At 37.7% G+C, this 17110-nt stretch overlaps 1 pseudogene; it reads right to left on the bottom strand.

Moving 5' to 3' along the window:
* Positions 1-4359: 4359 nt before the first annotated feature.
* LOC109611867 (uncharacterized) lies at positions 4360-10021 on the bottom strand (annotated as a pseudogene).
* Between the last annotated feature and the right edge of the window lie 7089 nt (positions 10022-17110).

Below are 17110 nucleotides of genomic sequence, written 5' to 3'. Positions count from 1 at the left end.
CGACATTATTCACTGGAATTGTTTCAAATTTGGTATTTGATGTTCCAAATGGATACTACACCCTAAGACTGAAAATTGTCTGTGCAGGTCCACGTCTTCGTATAGCCCCCATATAACGGTACCTCCCTATATTCGGTATTTTGATGATTTTAGCGACAATATTAACCGGAATTGTTTAAAATTTGGTATTAGAAGTTCGTTATGGGAACTACAGTCTGTGACAGAAAATTGTCGGTGCGGGTCCAGTTTCGAATTTGAATATGGTAATGGCTTGTGACAAACAATGCATATGTATGTCCACGTCGTATAGACCCCAATATAACGGCTATATTCGGTATTTTTAAAATTTTAACAGAATTTTTTAAGGATTTTATTTTTTGAAAATTTCCAAATTCGTTGCAAATGGTGGAGGGTATTAAAAGTTCGGCCCGGCCGAACTTACTGCTTTTTAACTTGTTTTTAACTGTTGTACGAAAAGTTGATATATATTAAAGAAATATAGAACAGTGTTGGCCTTGTTTGTTCGGGATACCATAGTATTTTGTTGTTGCAAAATGGTCAGGCTTAATCCCTTTATTGTTGTTTTTATAAAAACAACGTTTGTTTATTAGTGGAGAACGATAATAATGTTTACCAGGCGATAAGGCAGGGAATACCTAGGTTTCGGAAAGAGCCAATCCCAGACAAAAAACAAGGGAACTGATGAGGACTGGTGGCTCTTTCCGAAACCTAGGTATTCCCTGCCTTACCCATACTTGGTATGGAGTATTAGAAGATGGATGGAATTATGATTTTTAGTAAATGCATCACTATCGGTGTATAGAATGCAGACAATGCGGTGTTCTTGAAAATCTATACTGAAAAGTGTTTTGGAAATTTGTGCTATATTCTTTTTGATAAGTACCAAATTTGATGTAGACTCTAAGAATAGAGGTGACATTTGGAATTTCAGAAAAATTTTTCGGAATTTTGATATAGGCCCACTAAGAGTGTGAAGGATGTTGACATTGTGATGTTTTTGAAAAAACAGGATGCGATGAAAAAACTGCAACCAACTTCAGACTGCTGTCATTTCTAAGCCACTCGTCCGACAGCTGTTAAAATAATTCCAGTGACAGCTCATTATATTGTTTACAAGCGTAAAAAAGTATTTTGATGAGAATTGTCCAGAAAAAAAATTATTCGTGATGGAATTCAAGCGTGATTGTGTGATTTCTTTATATTTGGCTAAAAAAATAGCCACAAGTGGCTATCGTTGGAGCACTCCAGCATTTAAATGTGAAAAAATCTTTTGTGTCTCGTACCATCGCTCGTTACCGTGATACTCGCTTGTGAGCTGAACATATCGCGATATTCCATTTGGGCAAATATTGAAAAAATGAGCTCAGGGTAAAGCCATTGAAATTCCAAAAAGTGCAAAAACAGAAAGAAAATAGACTTAAAAGTGCTAAAGAGTTGTTTCGCTTGGCCGAAAGTGGTGAACTGCCGAATTTGGTTTTCTCCGATGAGAAAGCATTCGTTGTCCAGCAGTTTGTAAACAAACAAAATGATCGTGTTTACTTACCAAAGAGGTCAGCTGAGAATTTGCACCTTCGGTTGGCCACCAGAACTCAAGCGCCGGCCATGGTGATTACATGGCCATAAGAGCCGATTGTCTCTCTCCGCTCGTATTAATGGACAGTGGCATCAGAATAAATGCCGAATATTATCGCGAAAATATTCTGGAGGGTGAATTAAAGCCTTGGGTATGCAAACACTTTGGCCGCAGACCTTGGACATTCCAACAGTACTCAGCAACATCGCACTCAGCACGCGCCACTCAAGAATGGTTACAAAATGACGTTCCTCGCTTTATTTCCAGCGCCCAATGGCCAAAAAAATCTCCAGATACCAATCAGCCATAACAGCCGATGGTCGTTCTCCGCTCGTATTTATCGACCGTGGCATAAGAATAAATGCCGAACATTATTATTTTAAAGCCTTGGGCACCCAAACATTTTGACCGCAGACCTTGGACATTCCAACATGACTCAGCACCATCGCACTCCGCACGCGCCACCCAAGAATGGTTACAAAATGAAGTTCCTCGCTTCATTTCCAGCGTACAATGGCCAGCAAAATCTCTGGATACCAATCCGTTGGACTATTGTGTCTGGAGTATTTTTGGAAAGCAAGGTTGGCACTAAAAAATACCAAAGTGTCGATCACCTCAAGCAAGCGCTTCGCCGGGAATGGACCAAAATGCCGCAGGGCAACATTCGGGCAGCGTGTGACGGTTTTTATGGCCGTTTGAAGACCATAATTGGTGCCAAAGGTGAACAATTCGAACAAATTTGAACTTATTCTAAAATTTGATGCTATTTCCGACATTCTTTGCTTTAGTTCATAAAAAAAAAAAATTGTAAAAATGTAAAAGTTATGGTTATCTTTTTTATCTCACCCTGTACGTAATTCATAGTGTCGAGAAAGTACTAAATACTACTACTTTTGGTACAAAATGGTGGAATAGGGCTGGATTCACATATTTTGGTATAATCGGTCGGTGTTGGGTTGGGGCCATTATTTTTATTTTATTTTATGGTGACTTAAAAACATATTATTCTGAAAAAGTGGCAAATACATAACTCATTTACCAACACAAAATTCTCGACACTTCTCTTCTTACTTTCAGCTTTTCTTGATACACCCAAAATACTTTCACCCGCAGAGCTTCACCCTGTCCACATCATTAAACGGTATAACTTTAACGAACGTTCATACATGTCCCATGTAATTGTCAAGTTGGCTAACCCCAAATATGCAAACATTTGTAAGTTTTCTAACATTTGTCCATGGGTGACACCCACTTTGATTTGATTTTTAATAAATTTCATGTTTTGGGTGTTTGCCAAATTTCCATCGCAGAGGAGGAGGTTGATGGCAATTCAATCAAAATGTGTCATAATTTCCTTTCTTTTTCTTTTTGACATTTACGACAATGCGAAGCAATGTAATTATCATCGTTTAGTCATCAAATGTTGCCATTTGTCACCCTCAATTTATTGTCCAAAAACAAAACTGTTTTGATTGCTGGCCTTTGATATTTTGGTAAAGAGTGGGCGTTGCTTTCGATAACATTTTTATATTTCTATGCTAATTGGAAGCCTTGAGGAAAGGTAAAAGTAGAAACGGTTGCATATCCATAACTTAATAGATTTTTTTCGAATGAAAGTGGACCTGAAAATTGAGTAATTTAACTTTTGACAGAATCCTACGAGGGCTTTTTGTAGCCACAGGAAACTATAACTAACGAGCTCACCTATTAATTCAATATAAATTTTTTTTCTTCCAACTCACTTCCGTATTACAATTTTCTAGCCGGCAAAAAAGGGATATTCAAGCAAATTGCTCTAAAAATATCAAAAAAAAATCCATTTCGGAGATCAATATTAATGTAAGAAATATGACATTAAATCGTTATATTTATTGTCGTGTTATTTATAATTGCTCTGCTCCAGAATCTGCAAGAATCAACCATTTTTGCAAATTTCTTCGATATCATAAAGGAAAAATCGGATATCCTAGTAAAAATTTTAAAATGTTTGCTATTCTGGAACAGGCCAAATAACATATTCGGGTCTTACCAAAATGGTTGCGTTGGGTACACAAATACCCACTTTCTCCCTATAATCCAACATTTTGGACCTTTTCCACAAATGTCATTTCACATTTCAGAATTTTTTGAGTTCTTTCGCCCGGTTTATAGCCTAGCTCTTCAGGTGTATAAAAGTCGCCTTCAGACTTAAGATTGCATAAAACCAGGTCTTACAGGAGTATAGAAGTTGCCTCGGTCAGGTTTCGGCAGCCTTGTAACCAGGTTTGTCGGGAGTGTAGAAGTCAACGTCAGGTTTAAAATTATATCTCTCGGCAGGTTTGTATCGAGGTTTCTCAAGTTCAAAAAAATCGCCCTCAGGTTTCAAATTGTTCTCGGGCTTTACAGGCCTTGATCATTTCACCTTCTGTGCGCAAGTCATCCTTTCGTACCATGTTTTTTCGGTAGCATGGAAGTTGCCTCGATCTCAAAGTTGTCCTCACGTTTCGCAGGCTTTTAACCAGGCTTGTAGGGAGTGTTGAAGTCACCCTCAGGTTAAAAATTATCTTCAGGTTTCCTTTGCGTCGGTCTCTCGGCAGGTTTGTATCGAGGTTTCTCAGGTGCAAAGAAATCGCCCTCAGATTCCAAATTGGCCTCGGGCTTTACAGGTTGAAGTCTTTTCACATATTTACACTCCTCCTTTTAGTATAGAAGTAGCCTAGATCTTAAAGTTGTCCTCAGTTTTCGGCAGGCTTGTAACCAGGCTTGTCGGTAGTTTTGAAGTCAACCTAAGGTTTCCTTTGCATCGGTCTTTCGGCAGGTTTGTATCAAGGTTTCTCAGGTGCAAAAAATCACCCTCAGGTTTCTAATTGTCCTCGTTCTTTAGAGGTTGAGGTCTTTTCACATATTTGCACTCCCTCTTCTCAACAAAGGTCATTTCACCTTCTGTGCGCAAGTCATCCTTTCGTACCATGTTTTTTCGGTAGCATTGAAGTTGCCTCGATCTCAAAGTTGTCCTCAGATTTCGACAGGTTTATAACCAGGCTTGCCAGGAGTGTAGAAATCACATCAATTTTCAAATTATCTTCAGTTTTCTTTTGCACCGGTCTCTCGACAGGTTTGTATCCAGGTTTCTCAGTTGCCAAAAAAATCGCCCTCGGGTTCCAAATTGTCCTCGTTCTTTAGAGGTTGAGGTCTTTTCACATATTTGCACTCCCTCTTCTCAACAAAGGTCATTTCACCTTCTGTGCGCAAGTTACCCTTTCGTACCATGTTTTTCAGTAGCATAGAAGTAGCCTAGATCTTAAAAATGTCCTCAGTTTTCGGCAGGCTTATAACCAGGCTTGACAGGAGTGTAGACGTCACCATCAGGTTTCAAATTATCTTCAGGTCTCTTTTGCACCGGTCTCTCGACAGGTTTGTATCCAGGTTTCTCAGGTGCAAAGAAATCGCCATCAGGTTTCAAATTGTCCTCCTGCTTTACAGGTTGAGGTCTTTTTACATCTTTGCACTCCCTCTTCTAAATAAAGGTACAGGGTTGCCCATATTCGACGGACCCATCTGGCAACGCCATAACTTTTGACAGAGATATCACATAACTTTTGACAGAGATGTCACAATGACATACCGCGTTTAAAGCGTCAGTCCAAGCAGATTTTTACCATGAATCAATACACGCCACGCGAGCGCTCTGAAATAGTTGAAATTTACATTCAACAGAAGAAGTCAATTGTGAAAACTCAACCTGCTTTTAAAACATTAAAAAATGTGAGAATTGCGCCTTCTAAGAACTCCATTAAGCGTTTATACGAAAAATTTTCGACTGGTAAGGCTCTTTCTAATCCGAAGAGGCCATATAAAAGTCGACCAAGGCGATCGGCCGGGAATATCGCTGCCGTACGAGCCAGTGTTGAGAGGTCCCCAAGAACATCCCAAAAACGCCGTTCTCAGCAGTTGGGCATGGCTCGGTCCACTTTACAACGGATTATTCGCATTGATTTGCATTTGTTCCCGTACAAAATTCAATTGACGCAAAGAATGTTGCCTGCGGACAAGCCTCGTCGATTGGAATGGGCCCAAAGGTCCGTCGAATATGGGCAACCCTGTATCTAGTTTTTTATATTTTATGATTTTGGAGTAATTAGTGAAGCTATATTGCACCCCCGGATTTATAAAACAAGTACATTTTCTATGAACAGTAGAGACATCTACTGGATTCCACACAACCAACCTTTCATACTTTTTATGAATTCCACATTTGGTTGATGTCTCTGATACACTATTTTCTTATTTCAGCTATGCTCATGTAGATGTCGCCACAACATTGTGGAACATATTTTTAGTAGTTCTATTGGAATAATTTATTGAAATCAGTGTTTGAAGTGTAACGTAGTTTTTGTTACTTTTGCGATATGACATGAAGAGGACACCAATGTAGTTCTGTGCTATAGAGGGCACATAAAAAAAATTATAAAGGTGGACAATGCATATATGTATACCCGAAATAAATAAACGGTAATATGGGTTATTTCAAAATAGTCAGCCTCAAATCCATTGTCGCTATTTTTATACCCTCCACTTTTTATTCCCCCCACTGTCATTCCGTTTGTAACTCCTCGAAATACTCATGTCAGACCCAACAAAGTATATATATTTTTGATCAGCGTAAAATTCTAAGACGATTTAACCATGTCTGTCTGTGTGTCTGTCTGTATTTCTGTCTGTCCGTCTGTCTGTCTGTTGTAATCACGCTATTTTTCGAACAAATTGAGATAGAAGGCTAAAATTTTGCACACATGTATATTTTGCAGGTTAAGTTCGTAAATGGGCCATGTAGGTCCATGTTATCATATAGCCGCCCCCATATAACGGTACCTCCGGATAGTCGGTATTTTGATGATTTTAGCGACATTATCCACCGGAATTTTTTCAAATTTGGTATTTGAAGTTCGTAATGGATACTACATCCTAAGTCAAAAAATGAAATTTGGCATTTGAAGTTCGAAATGGATACTACAGTCTAAGACAGAAAACTACCTGTGCAGGTCCACGTCTTCTTATAGCCCCCATATAACGGTACCTCCGGATATTCGGTATTTTGATGATTTCAGCGACATTATTTACCGGAATTTTTTCAAATTTGGTATTTGAAGTTCGTAATGGATACTACATCCTAAGTCAAAAAATGAGCCATGTAGGTCCATGTCTTCATACAGCCCCCATATAACGGTACCCCCCCGATATTTGGTATTTTGATGATTTTAGCGACATTATTTAACGGAATCGTTCCAAATTTGGTATTTGAAGTTCGTAATAGATAGTGCAGCATAAAACAGAAAATGGGCTATGTAGTCCCACGTCTTCGTATAGTCACCATATACCGTACCCCCCGATATTTGGTATTTTGATAATTTTAGCGGCATTATTTACCGGGATTGTTTTTAATTTCGCATGTGAAGTTCGTAATGGATACTTCAGCCCATGCCAGAAAATTGTCTGTGCGGGTCCACTTCCCGATATTCGGTATTTTGATGATTGAAATGAGCTATGTAGGTCCACGTCTTCGTATAGCCACCATATACCGTACCTCCCACTATTCGGTATTTTTATGATTTTAGATACATTATAGATCGGAATTGTTTCTAATTTCGTATTTGAAGTTCGTAACGGATACTACAGCCTAAGACAGAAAATTGTCTGTGCATTATCTGTGTGTTCGTATAGCCCCCATATACCGTACCCCCCGATATTCGGTATTTTGATGATTTTAGCGACATTATTTACCGGGATTGTTTCAAATTTCGCATGTGAAGTTCGTAATGGATACTTCAGCCCGTGCCAGAAAATTGTCTGTGCGGGTCCACGTCTTCGTATAGCCCTCATATAACAGTACCCTCTATATTCGGTATTTTGATGAGTTTAGCTACATTATAAACAGATTTTTCTTCAAGTTTCGCATTTAAATATTATAATAACATATGACAAAAGTTGTCTATGCAGTTACACGTCGTCGTATAGGCACTCGGTATTTTTAAAATTTTAACAAAAATTTTAAAGGATTTTTTTTTTGGAATTTGCCAAATTTGTACCAAATGGTGGAGGGTATTAAAAGTTCGGCCCGGCCGATTTTACAGCTTTTTTCTTGTTATTTTTAGTAAAGAAAATCATCTGTCGATTTACGGTATATTTCATATTTCAGCCACACTTTTTAGATAATGCAGATTTAATTTAAGACGGCTGGGTTACCAGTCAGAAGAAGAACTCCTTATAATAGAAGAAAATAAAATCCAAAATTTTAAATTGCTTCCATATAGGTGTACACACCGATTTCATGCATTTTGAAGATACATGCATGCATTTCGAAATTACATTTTATACCCTCCCCAATATATGGTATGAAATGAATATTAAGTTCGTTATTCCGTTTGAAACTCATTACATTGATAATTTTAGACCTAACAAAGTATATATATTCTTTATCAGCGTAAAATTCGAAGACGATTTAGCCCGGTCCGTCCGTCCATTGTAATCACGATAGAGTCAAGACGAATTAAGATATAAAGCAAACATTTGGCACATATCAGTCTTTTGTCTGCAGGCAGTTCAAGTTCGATGATGGGCTATATCGGTCCACGATATCGTACAGAGGTACACCCCGATATTCGGTATTTTCGTGATTGTAGCCAAATTTTCTAATGGAATTGTATGAAAACCCACGCAAGGAGTTCCTTCTGAGTACTTTACTCCTTGGAAGAGAATTGTCTATATAGGTCACTATATCGTTTTAATGGATTCTATTTTTTTGAAAATTTTCAAATTCGTTCTAAATGATATATGATATTCAAAGTTCGGCCTGGCCGAACTTGCTGCTTTTTTACTTGTTTAATTTAAAATAGCTGAATTTTTTTTACTCTACGTTACGCTATGCTACAGAATTCAGAATGATCGCCATAGAATCAATTTCTGAATCGACTTTTCGAAACAAAGTACGGGACGGTTTTATTGTCCGATCGAGATTAAATTTACCATGAACCCTATTAAAATTGGTAAGAATCCATTTAAGTTTAGATACAGCTATTCGTCTGATTTGACTTTTACTGGCACATGCGACCAAATTGAGCCTAGAAGCATTTTCATTAAATCGTTCCAGTTATAGCTATAGCTCCCATAACGCCACAATTTTTACATTTTTTTAAATGTTATTGAATGAAAGCAAAAAATGTCGGAAAAAGCATTAAATTTTAGAATAAGTTTAAATTTGTTCGAATTTGTCACTTTTGGTACGAATTATGGCCTTCCGGAGATTTTGGTGGCCAATGTGCGCTGGAAATGAAGCGCGTGCTGAGAGCGATGGTGCCGAGTCCTGTTGGAATGTCCAAGGTCTGCGGCCAAAATGTTTACGTGCCCAAGGCTTTAATACACCCTCCAGAATATTTTCGCGATAATATTCGACATTTATTCTATTAATGCAAGCGGAGAGCGACCATCGGCTCTTATGGCTGCCCATACCATCACCGTGGCCGGCGCATGAGTTCTGGTGGCCAACCGAAGGTGCACATTTTCAGCTGACCTCTTTGGCGAGTAAACACGATCATTTTGTTTGTTTATAAACTGCTGGATAACGAATGTTTTCACAAATTCGGCAGTTCGCCACTTTCGGCCAAGCTAAGCAACTCTTTAGCTCCTTTGAGTCTAAGTTCTTGCACTTTTTTAGAATTTCAATGACTTTACCCCGAGCTGATTTTTCAATATTTGCCGAATGGAATATTGCGATATGTTCAGTTCACGAGCCATTTTTCGGCCACTGCGACGCGGGTTTCGATCAAGTCGCTTCTTTACTTTTCGAACCATTTCTGTTGATGCAGTTTTTTCCGTCCACTTCCTTGACGTCGGGCTACGCTACCAATATCTCGGTAACGAGCGATGGTACGAGACGCAAAAGATTTATTCTCATTTAAATGCTGGAGTGCTCGATATGATAGCCACTTGTGGTTTTCCGGCCGAACATAAAGAAATCACACTATCACGCTTCAATTTCATCACCAATAACTTTTTTTCTGGGAAATTCTCACCAAAATGCTTTTGTACGCTTGTAAACAATATAATGAGCTGTCACTGGAATTATTTTAAAGGCTGTCGGACGAGTGGCTTTGAAATGACAGCAGTCTGAAGTTGGTTGCAGTTTTTCATCTTACCCTGTAGATTACATTCAATTTTTGATTCCTTTTAGTAGTTTTAGTGCATTTATAACTCGCATTTCCAAACACCCAGCCTTGTCTTACCCCTAAATACAAACATTGACCTAAATTCAAAATTTCCAGATTTTGGCTTGAGCCGTTTCATATGGGCTTTGAAGAATCTGTCAGTCACTCCCTTTAGTGGCACGTTCTTTAGTACGTTTTAGTTATTGTACGTTACCATTAAACCTTTAACAACATCTGCCGCAAACATGATTTTCATGACAGCTCCTCCAAAGTGGTCAGATCAAATCGCACCAACTTTATAACCTTCTACCAAATTTCATACCTTTTAGTGAGACATTTTTTCTATATATAGAACATATTTTCTCTGGCCTTCTGTAAATAAATATGACATAGCTCAGTATTAATTACCGACTACCTGAAATAGAAATAATTTACGAAATTCAGGCAAAAACTTTAATGCCAAAACCCCAAACCTAAAAAAGAAACCGCACTACACTTTTTGCTATGTTTAAAATCTGATATAAAACTGCTTAAACTTCATTAGATTTGATATCATAATTAGTTTGTTCAAACACTGCGCATTTCTTTTGTTGGGATTATATTTTTATTAAGCCAGCAGTGTTAATTGCCAAGATACGCTTTTATATAAAGTTCAGTTTGGTTCAGAAAGACCCCGACCAGATGTACGTTTTTTCAGAAAGCCAAGGCTTTTACAAAAATTGGAAAGGCCATAGATTTTCTTGGTTGTCACTCCTTTTTCACACATTTATTCAAGATGACGATTTTATTTTTCAAACAACAAATCGTTGATTGTCATAGCTTTTGGATACAAAAAAAAAACAGCCCGCCCAAATTGACTGGCTTTGAATTTATAATGGAAAATTTTCTAAATTCACAAAGTCCGACGAAAATCGTGACAATGGAGATGACGATGTGTGATTCTTTTTGCTTCACTACAAAAAGACAATATTCTCAAAGAATGGAAAAAAAGAAGAAGACGACGAAAAAACTGTCGAACTTGTTATTTAGAGCGGGAAACAAATAAACAAGTGGACCTTCCTTTGTTATTGTAAAACCCTAACGCTTTTCGTATTCTTGGCTGGTTGGTTGGCTTTTGTGGGATTGTTGTGAGTTTTATTTTTTTTTTTTTATATAAAAAATAAACAAACATTAAGAACATCCACATTCTTCTTTTTCTTTTGTGACTGCCAAGCCAGCAAGAAGCAACCGACCAGCCAACCAACCATCCAACCAAAGCTGTAACAAATCGAAGTCTCACATAAATCACTTAAGTTAAATGCGCCAGGATATTATCCACTGACATCCTTGAACAAAATACATAATCGCACCATCAACATGTGCTGAATACCAACACAAGTAAGAAATAGCAAGAGAAAGAGAGTGAGAATGAGAGGCAAATAACGAGGGTATTGTAAAATCGTGGGAAGGGCGCAAGATTTGTAATATTGAAGGGATTTATTTGTGTTGCAAGTAGCAAAAGGAATTCAAATGGGGAGACTAAAATTGAAATGATATAATTTTTAAGAACATATATAAATATCAGGGTATAGAAACCTCCACCATTCTATGGAGGGTATATTAACTATGTCATTCCGTTTGTAACTCCTCGAAATATTCATGTCAGACCCAACAAAGTATATATATAATCTTGATCAGCTTAAAATTTATTTTGCCAGTAGGCAGGTTAAGTTCGTAAATAGGTACACGTTTTCATATAGCCCCCATATAACGGTACCTCCCGAAATTCGGTATTTTGATGATTTCAGCGACATTATTCACCGGAATTGTTTCAAATTTTGCATTTGCAATTTTCAACAGAAAATTGTCATTGCAGGTCCACGTCTTCGTATAGCCCCCCTATGACGGTATTTCCTAATATTCGGTATTTTGACGATTTTAGTGTCCTTATTCACCGGAGTAGTTCCAAATTACGTATTTAGATTTTATAATGGGAACTACAGTCTGGGACAGAAAATTGTCTATGCAGGTCCTGGTCTTTGTATAGCTCTGATATATCAGTACCTCCCTATATTCGGTATTTTGACGAGTTTAGGTACAATACCCATCAAAATTGTTTGAGATGTCGTATTTGAAGTTTGTAATGGATGCTACAGACTGTCACAGAAAATTCGCTATGAAAGTCCAGGTCTTCGTATAGCTCCTATATAACGGTATTTTGAAGATGCTACATTATACCCCTTTATAATATGGTAATGGCTTATAACAAACAATGCCTATGTAGGTCCACGTCGTACAGACCACAATGTAACGGATTTTAAGATTTTAACAGCATTTTAAACGGATTTTATTTTTTTGAAAATTTCCAAATTCGTTCCAAATGGTGGAGGGTATTCAAAGTTCGTCCTGGCCAAACGTACTGCTTTTTAGCATGTTTTACAATCTACTTGTTACAAAAACATATATAGGACCACCTCGACAACCATTTGTATGTCGGTAAAGAAGAGTTCTGCTCCCTGAGAAGCTTTCTGTATCAAACCGTCGCAGATAGATTCAGAACTCGATTTTTCGGGTCGGATACCAGATCATTTCTCCGAATATCTAAAAATTCTGTATTCGTACAATAGCAAATATATTGAAACTAAGGTAGTCAGAATGACTCGGAATAAATTTTTTAAATTTAAATTAAATATAATAAATTCCGCATAATTTTATGTAAGGTTCTTAATTTTGGCATGGAATTTGATAGGGTTCTGAAATTTGGCATAACATATTGTGTCCCGAATGATTGTTATTGGGAATGAGTTTAATCGATCCTCGTTTAGAAATAGACCCCTTATAAGAGTACCTGTTTCAGAATTTTAAAGCTTTCAGCCACAATTTCCAACTAAATCAGCTGCAATGAGTACTTTGGAATTTTTTATACAGGGTGAGATGAAAAAACTGCAACCAACTTCAGACTGCTGTCATTTCTGAACCACTCGTCCGACAGCTGTTAAATTGATTCCACCGACAGCTCATTATTTTGCTTACAAGCGTACAGTGTGAGAATTTATTTAAAAAGTTATTCGTGATGGAATTAAAGCCGGAGAGTATGATTTCTTTATATTTGGCTGGAGAACCACAAGTGGCTATCGTTAGAGTACTTCAGCATTTAAATGTGAATAAATCGTTTATGTCTCGTACCATCGCTCGTTGCTGTGATACTGGTAATGTAGTCCGACGTCCAGGAAGTGGACGGAAGAAAACAGCAACATCAGCAGAAATGGTTCGAAAAGTAAAGAAGCTACTTGATCGAAACCCGTCTTGTGGAAAATGGCTCGTGAGCTGAACATATCGCAATATTCCATTCGACAAATATTGAAACATGAGCTCGGGGTAAAGCCATAGACATTCCAAAAAGTGCAAGAACTTCCACCGCAACAGAAAGAAAATAGACTTAAAATAGCTAAAGAGTTGCCTAGCTTGGCCGGAATTGGTAAACTGCCGAATTTGGTTTTCTCCGATGAGAAAACATTCGTTGTCCAGCAGTTTGTAAACAATCAAAATGATCGTGTTTACTTGCCAAAAAGGTCAGCTGAAAATGTGCACCTTCGGTTGGCCACCAGAACTCGAGCACCGGCCATGGTGATGGTTTGTGCCGCCATAACAGCCGATGGTCGCTCTCCGCTCGTATTAATCGACCGTGGCATCAGAATAAATGCCGAATATTATCGCGAAAATATTCTGGAGGGTTTATTAAAGGCCGCAGGCTTTGGACATTCTAACAGGTCTCAGCACCATCGCACTCAGCACCCGCCACCCAAGAATGGTTACTAAATGGGGATCCTCGCTTCATTTCCAGCACACAATAGCCACCAAAATCTCCGGATACCAATCCGTTGGACTATTGTGTCTGGAGTATTTTGGAAAGCAAGGTTGATACTAAGAAATACAAAACTGTCGATCACCTCAAGCAAGCGCTTCGGAATAGGCCAAAATACCGCAGAGTAGCATTCGGGAACAGTGTGACGGTTTCATTGGCCATTTGAATGCCATAATTCGTTCCAAAGGTGACCAATTCGGACAAATCTAAACTTATTCTAAAATTATATAAAATATTATTTGCTTTTATTAAAAAAAGTAAAAATTTTGGCGTTCGACTTTGTTGCAGTTTTTTATTTCACCCTGTATTAGGCTTTGCAAAGTTGGAGCAAAATCGGATGATCCTTTCTCTTTCTAAGAAGCAAGATATTTTATTTGAAAAGTTCCATCTTTTGTGGGGTAGGTACCAGAAGGAGTGGACCTTTATTGCCCATCTCCGAACTCGATCTATTAAGCGTTTATACGAAAATTTTTCGACTGGTAAGGCTCTTTCTAATCCAAAAACGCCGTTCTCAGCAGTTGCTCATGGCTCGGTCCACTTTACAACGGATTATTCGCATTGATTTGCATTTGTTGTAAAAATTGTAAAATTCCATTGACGCAAAGAATGTTGCCTGCGGACAAGCCTCGTCGATTGGAATGGGCCCAAAGGTCCGTCGAATATGGGCAACCCTGTACATAGTTTGGACCAAGGATACTCCCTTCGAGAGTTATCGTGCACACCAGCCAAGCGGACGGATGGACATGGCTAGATCGACTCCAAATGTCCTGACACAGATTTGGTACAAAGAGACATAGGATCTAAAGCCGCTTTTTCAATGAGGTACGTTTTGGCCGTATCAAATGATATATACCCTCTCTAGCCAAATGGCTAAGGATATAATAAAAACTTTGAAGGGCTACATGAGCACGTTCGTGGTACCGGTATCACCAACTTTCCGGTTTCTGGATTCATTACAGGGTTTACAAGGACACCGGAGAGACTGGGTTTAGACGATGCAGAATTCAGAGAGAAAGAGATCAATAAAACTATACTAAATTTTTGTTATCCTCCGTCATAGCACTTATGTCAAATTTAATATCATTTAGTACTTTACGTTATCATACAGTTTCCGAACTCACTTCCTTCTCACAGGGCAATTATTTACACAATTAATTGTTTTACACAATGTCAAGATTTTGGCTCTATTCGTTTACCCAATACCGAATGATACCAAATTCAGTGATTTTTACTTCTTTTAGCATACTTATGTTCGAATTCCCAAAAATCCCTGGTACATTTATTCTACACCCCACTAGTGACCCTTATTTCGTATCTGTTAAACACTAGCTTTATCCATTTGCCCAAAACAGAGGTCAGGTGTAAAAATTTCTTGAACTTTTAAAATTTTAAAATTTAAAATACAAAAATTTGGCAAATTTAAGGGTTCCAGGAACAGCTATTGTAGGTTTAAGGTATATGTATTTTTTTCCCGATTAGAAGTCCCTTGTTAATCCATTCCACTTAAAAATCACACCTTTTAAATTTGCAAACTGTTGCATTTAATACATTGTTGGCTTTATAATATTAAAAAACAACCACACCCCACCCTCAATCGACAAAAACGCTACCTCATTCGAAAACCACAAACAACAACCCTCATTGAAGGATATACCACAAACACAACAACAATAAAACAACATTCATAATCCATGCGTTTTCCACAAGTACGTGTCGGTCTATCTGTGGAATTTTGTGATTTCATACGAAAATCGTGATGTGTCGAATCTTTTGCGAAGTGGAATTATTTCGAAGATCTCGATTGTCAAACAAACGAACGACGCCGGCGACACAAACAAAATATAAAAATGCGAACATAAATCAAAGGCTAAGATTTAACAACATTAAGCGTTAAAGTGTCATCGCTGGGGATTTTGAAATGTGAACGCTTTGTGTGCGGTCGTTTTTTTGCCTTTTTTTGGTGGGCAACGAAAAATAAAAAAAAAAACAAATAATTTTGGAAAAAAAACACTGGTCTGATTTCTGGCTACATTTTCCATTTGCAAGGATTTTGAGAATGTTTTTATTTTGTTGTGTAAAGTTTGTGTTCTTTCTTTGGATTTTAGTTGGCGAAGAAAACTAGTGCCCATCAATGTCATGTTGTGCATTTTTAGTTTTCGTTTTGTTTCGCCTTTTTTGGCTGCAAGAAATAATGGCTAAATAATAGAATTTTAGCCATTTGACAGTGCAGTCAGTGGTGTTGGTTTGTGTGTGTGTGTGAGTGAAAATATTCTTTGTGGAATCTTAGATGTTGCCTGACATTCTTCGTTGTGCCATCACAACACCATCCATCCATCCATCTATGCACTCGCTCACTCACTCAGCCACTCTGCTGTTTGGCAGTGGAGTTCTCCTGCTCATCCAGCACTGGCAGGCGGCTCTGTGTCAGATGAACGTTAAACAAGAATAATGCGATACATGAAAGTGCACTATAAATTCCAAATTCGTCCTATATGTTTTTGTCTGCCAGGGTTCGTGTTTGTCACTGTGTGTGTGTGTGAGTGCGCGCATTTGAGTGTCCTTTCCTTTCATTGTGCCTTCTATGTTCAATTCGGTAGTTGTTGCTGTTGTCCTTTGCTGGTTAAAATAATGGCTGAATATGTTTTATTTAAACAAATATTTTTTTGTTTTTTTCGACATCGACATAGGATTTTTTTTTCGCTTGCTCTGATTTTTATTACCCCAAAATTTTTTGTACAACAACAAGAGCATGAGCATCAGTGGCAGATTTTGTGAATCAAAGAAAATGTACTTTCGTTGTTATGGTGACTAGCAGCAGCAACAACATATTTTTTGTACGACCTTTTGAAATATAAAAAATGCAATCTTATTTGTTCTAGAAAATACAAAAAGAAAACAAAGCAGAAAAATAAATGCTTAGCCAAGAAGTAGACAAATTACCAGTGAGAGAGTCCATTCAGAGCTAAAAAAGGACATTGTTTTTGTTTAGGATGGTACAGTGGCCACTGTGTATAATTTTTTTATAAAATCCTCTGTAGAAAAATTTTGGATGGAAGACGTCATATGTATAGAGTTACTCAACAGGAAAATAATCTGTAAGATCGAGACTTTTAACGGATCAAACATATCAAAAGTAGGTCTTATGTATATGGACGACACTTTTGGTTACAAAGTTTTCCATGGTCCTCCTACTGGTCTGCAATGGATATAAGAGTGGTTTTACTAGAACTAAGGTAAATCGTTGCCAGAATACATAAACCATACCTAAAATTTAGGTGTTACAATCAAGATTTTAAATAAAATAAATAATAATGTGGAGTATAAAGCTCTTCCTCAGGTCGAAAATAATGGTTAATTCTTTAAAAACGCCTTAACTAATAAACTTAAAACGAATGCTATTTTTCTACATTTTATCAAGATAAAAAGTACCATTCCAAAAATACAAGAAAATCTAACATTTACAGGGTGTGATGAAAAAACTGGAACCAACTT

The sequence above is a fragment of the Musca domestica genome, unplaced genomic scaffold (assembly GCF_030504385.1).
Source record: "Musca domestica strain aabys unplaced genomic scaffold, Musca_domestica.polishedcontigs.V.1.1 8, whole genome shotgun sequence".
Taxonomy (NCBI): Eukaryota; Metazoa; Arthropoda; class Insecta; order Diptera; family Muscidae; genus Musca; species Musca domestica.
The sequence above is the reverse complement of the archived record's forward strand: the minus strand, read 5'-3'. Positions and strand labels throughout refer to the sequence as shown.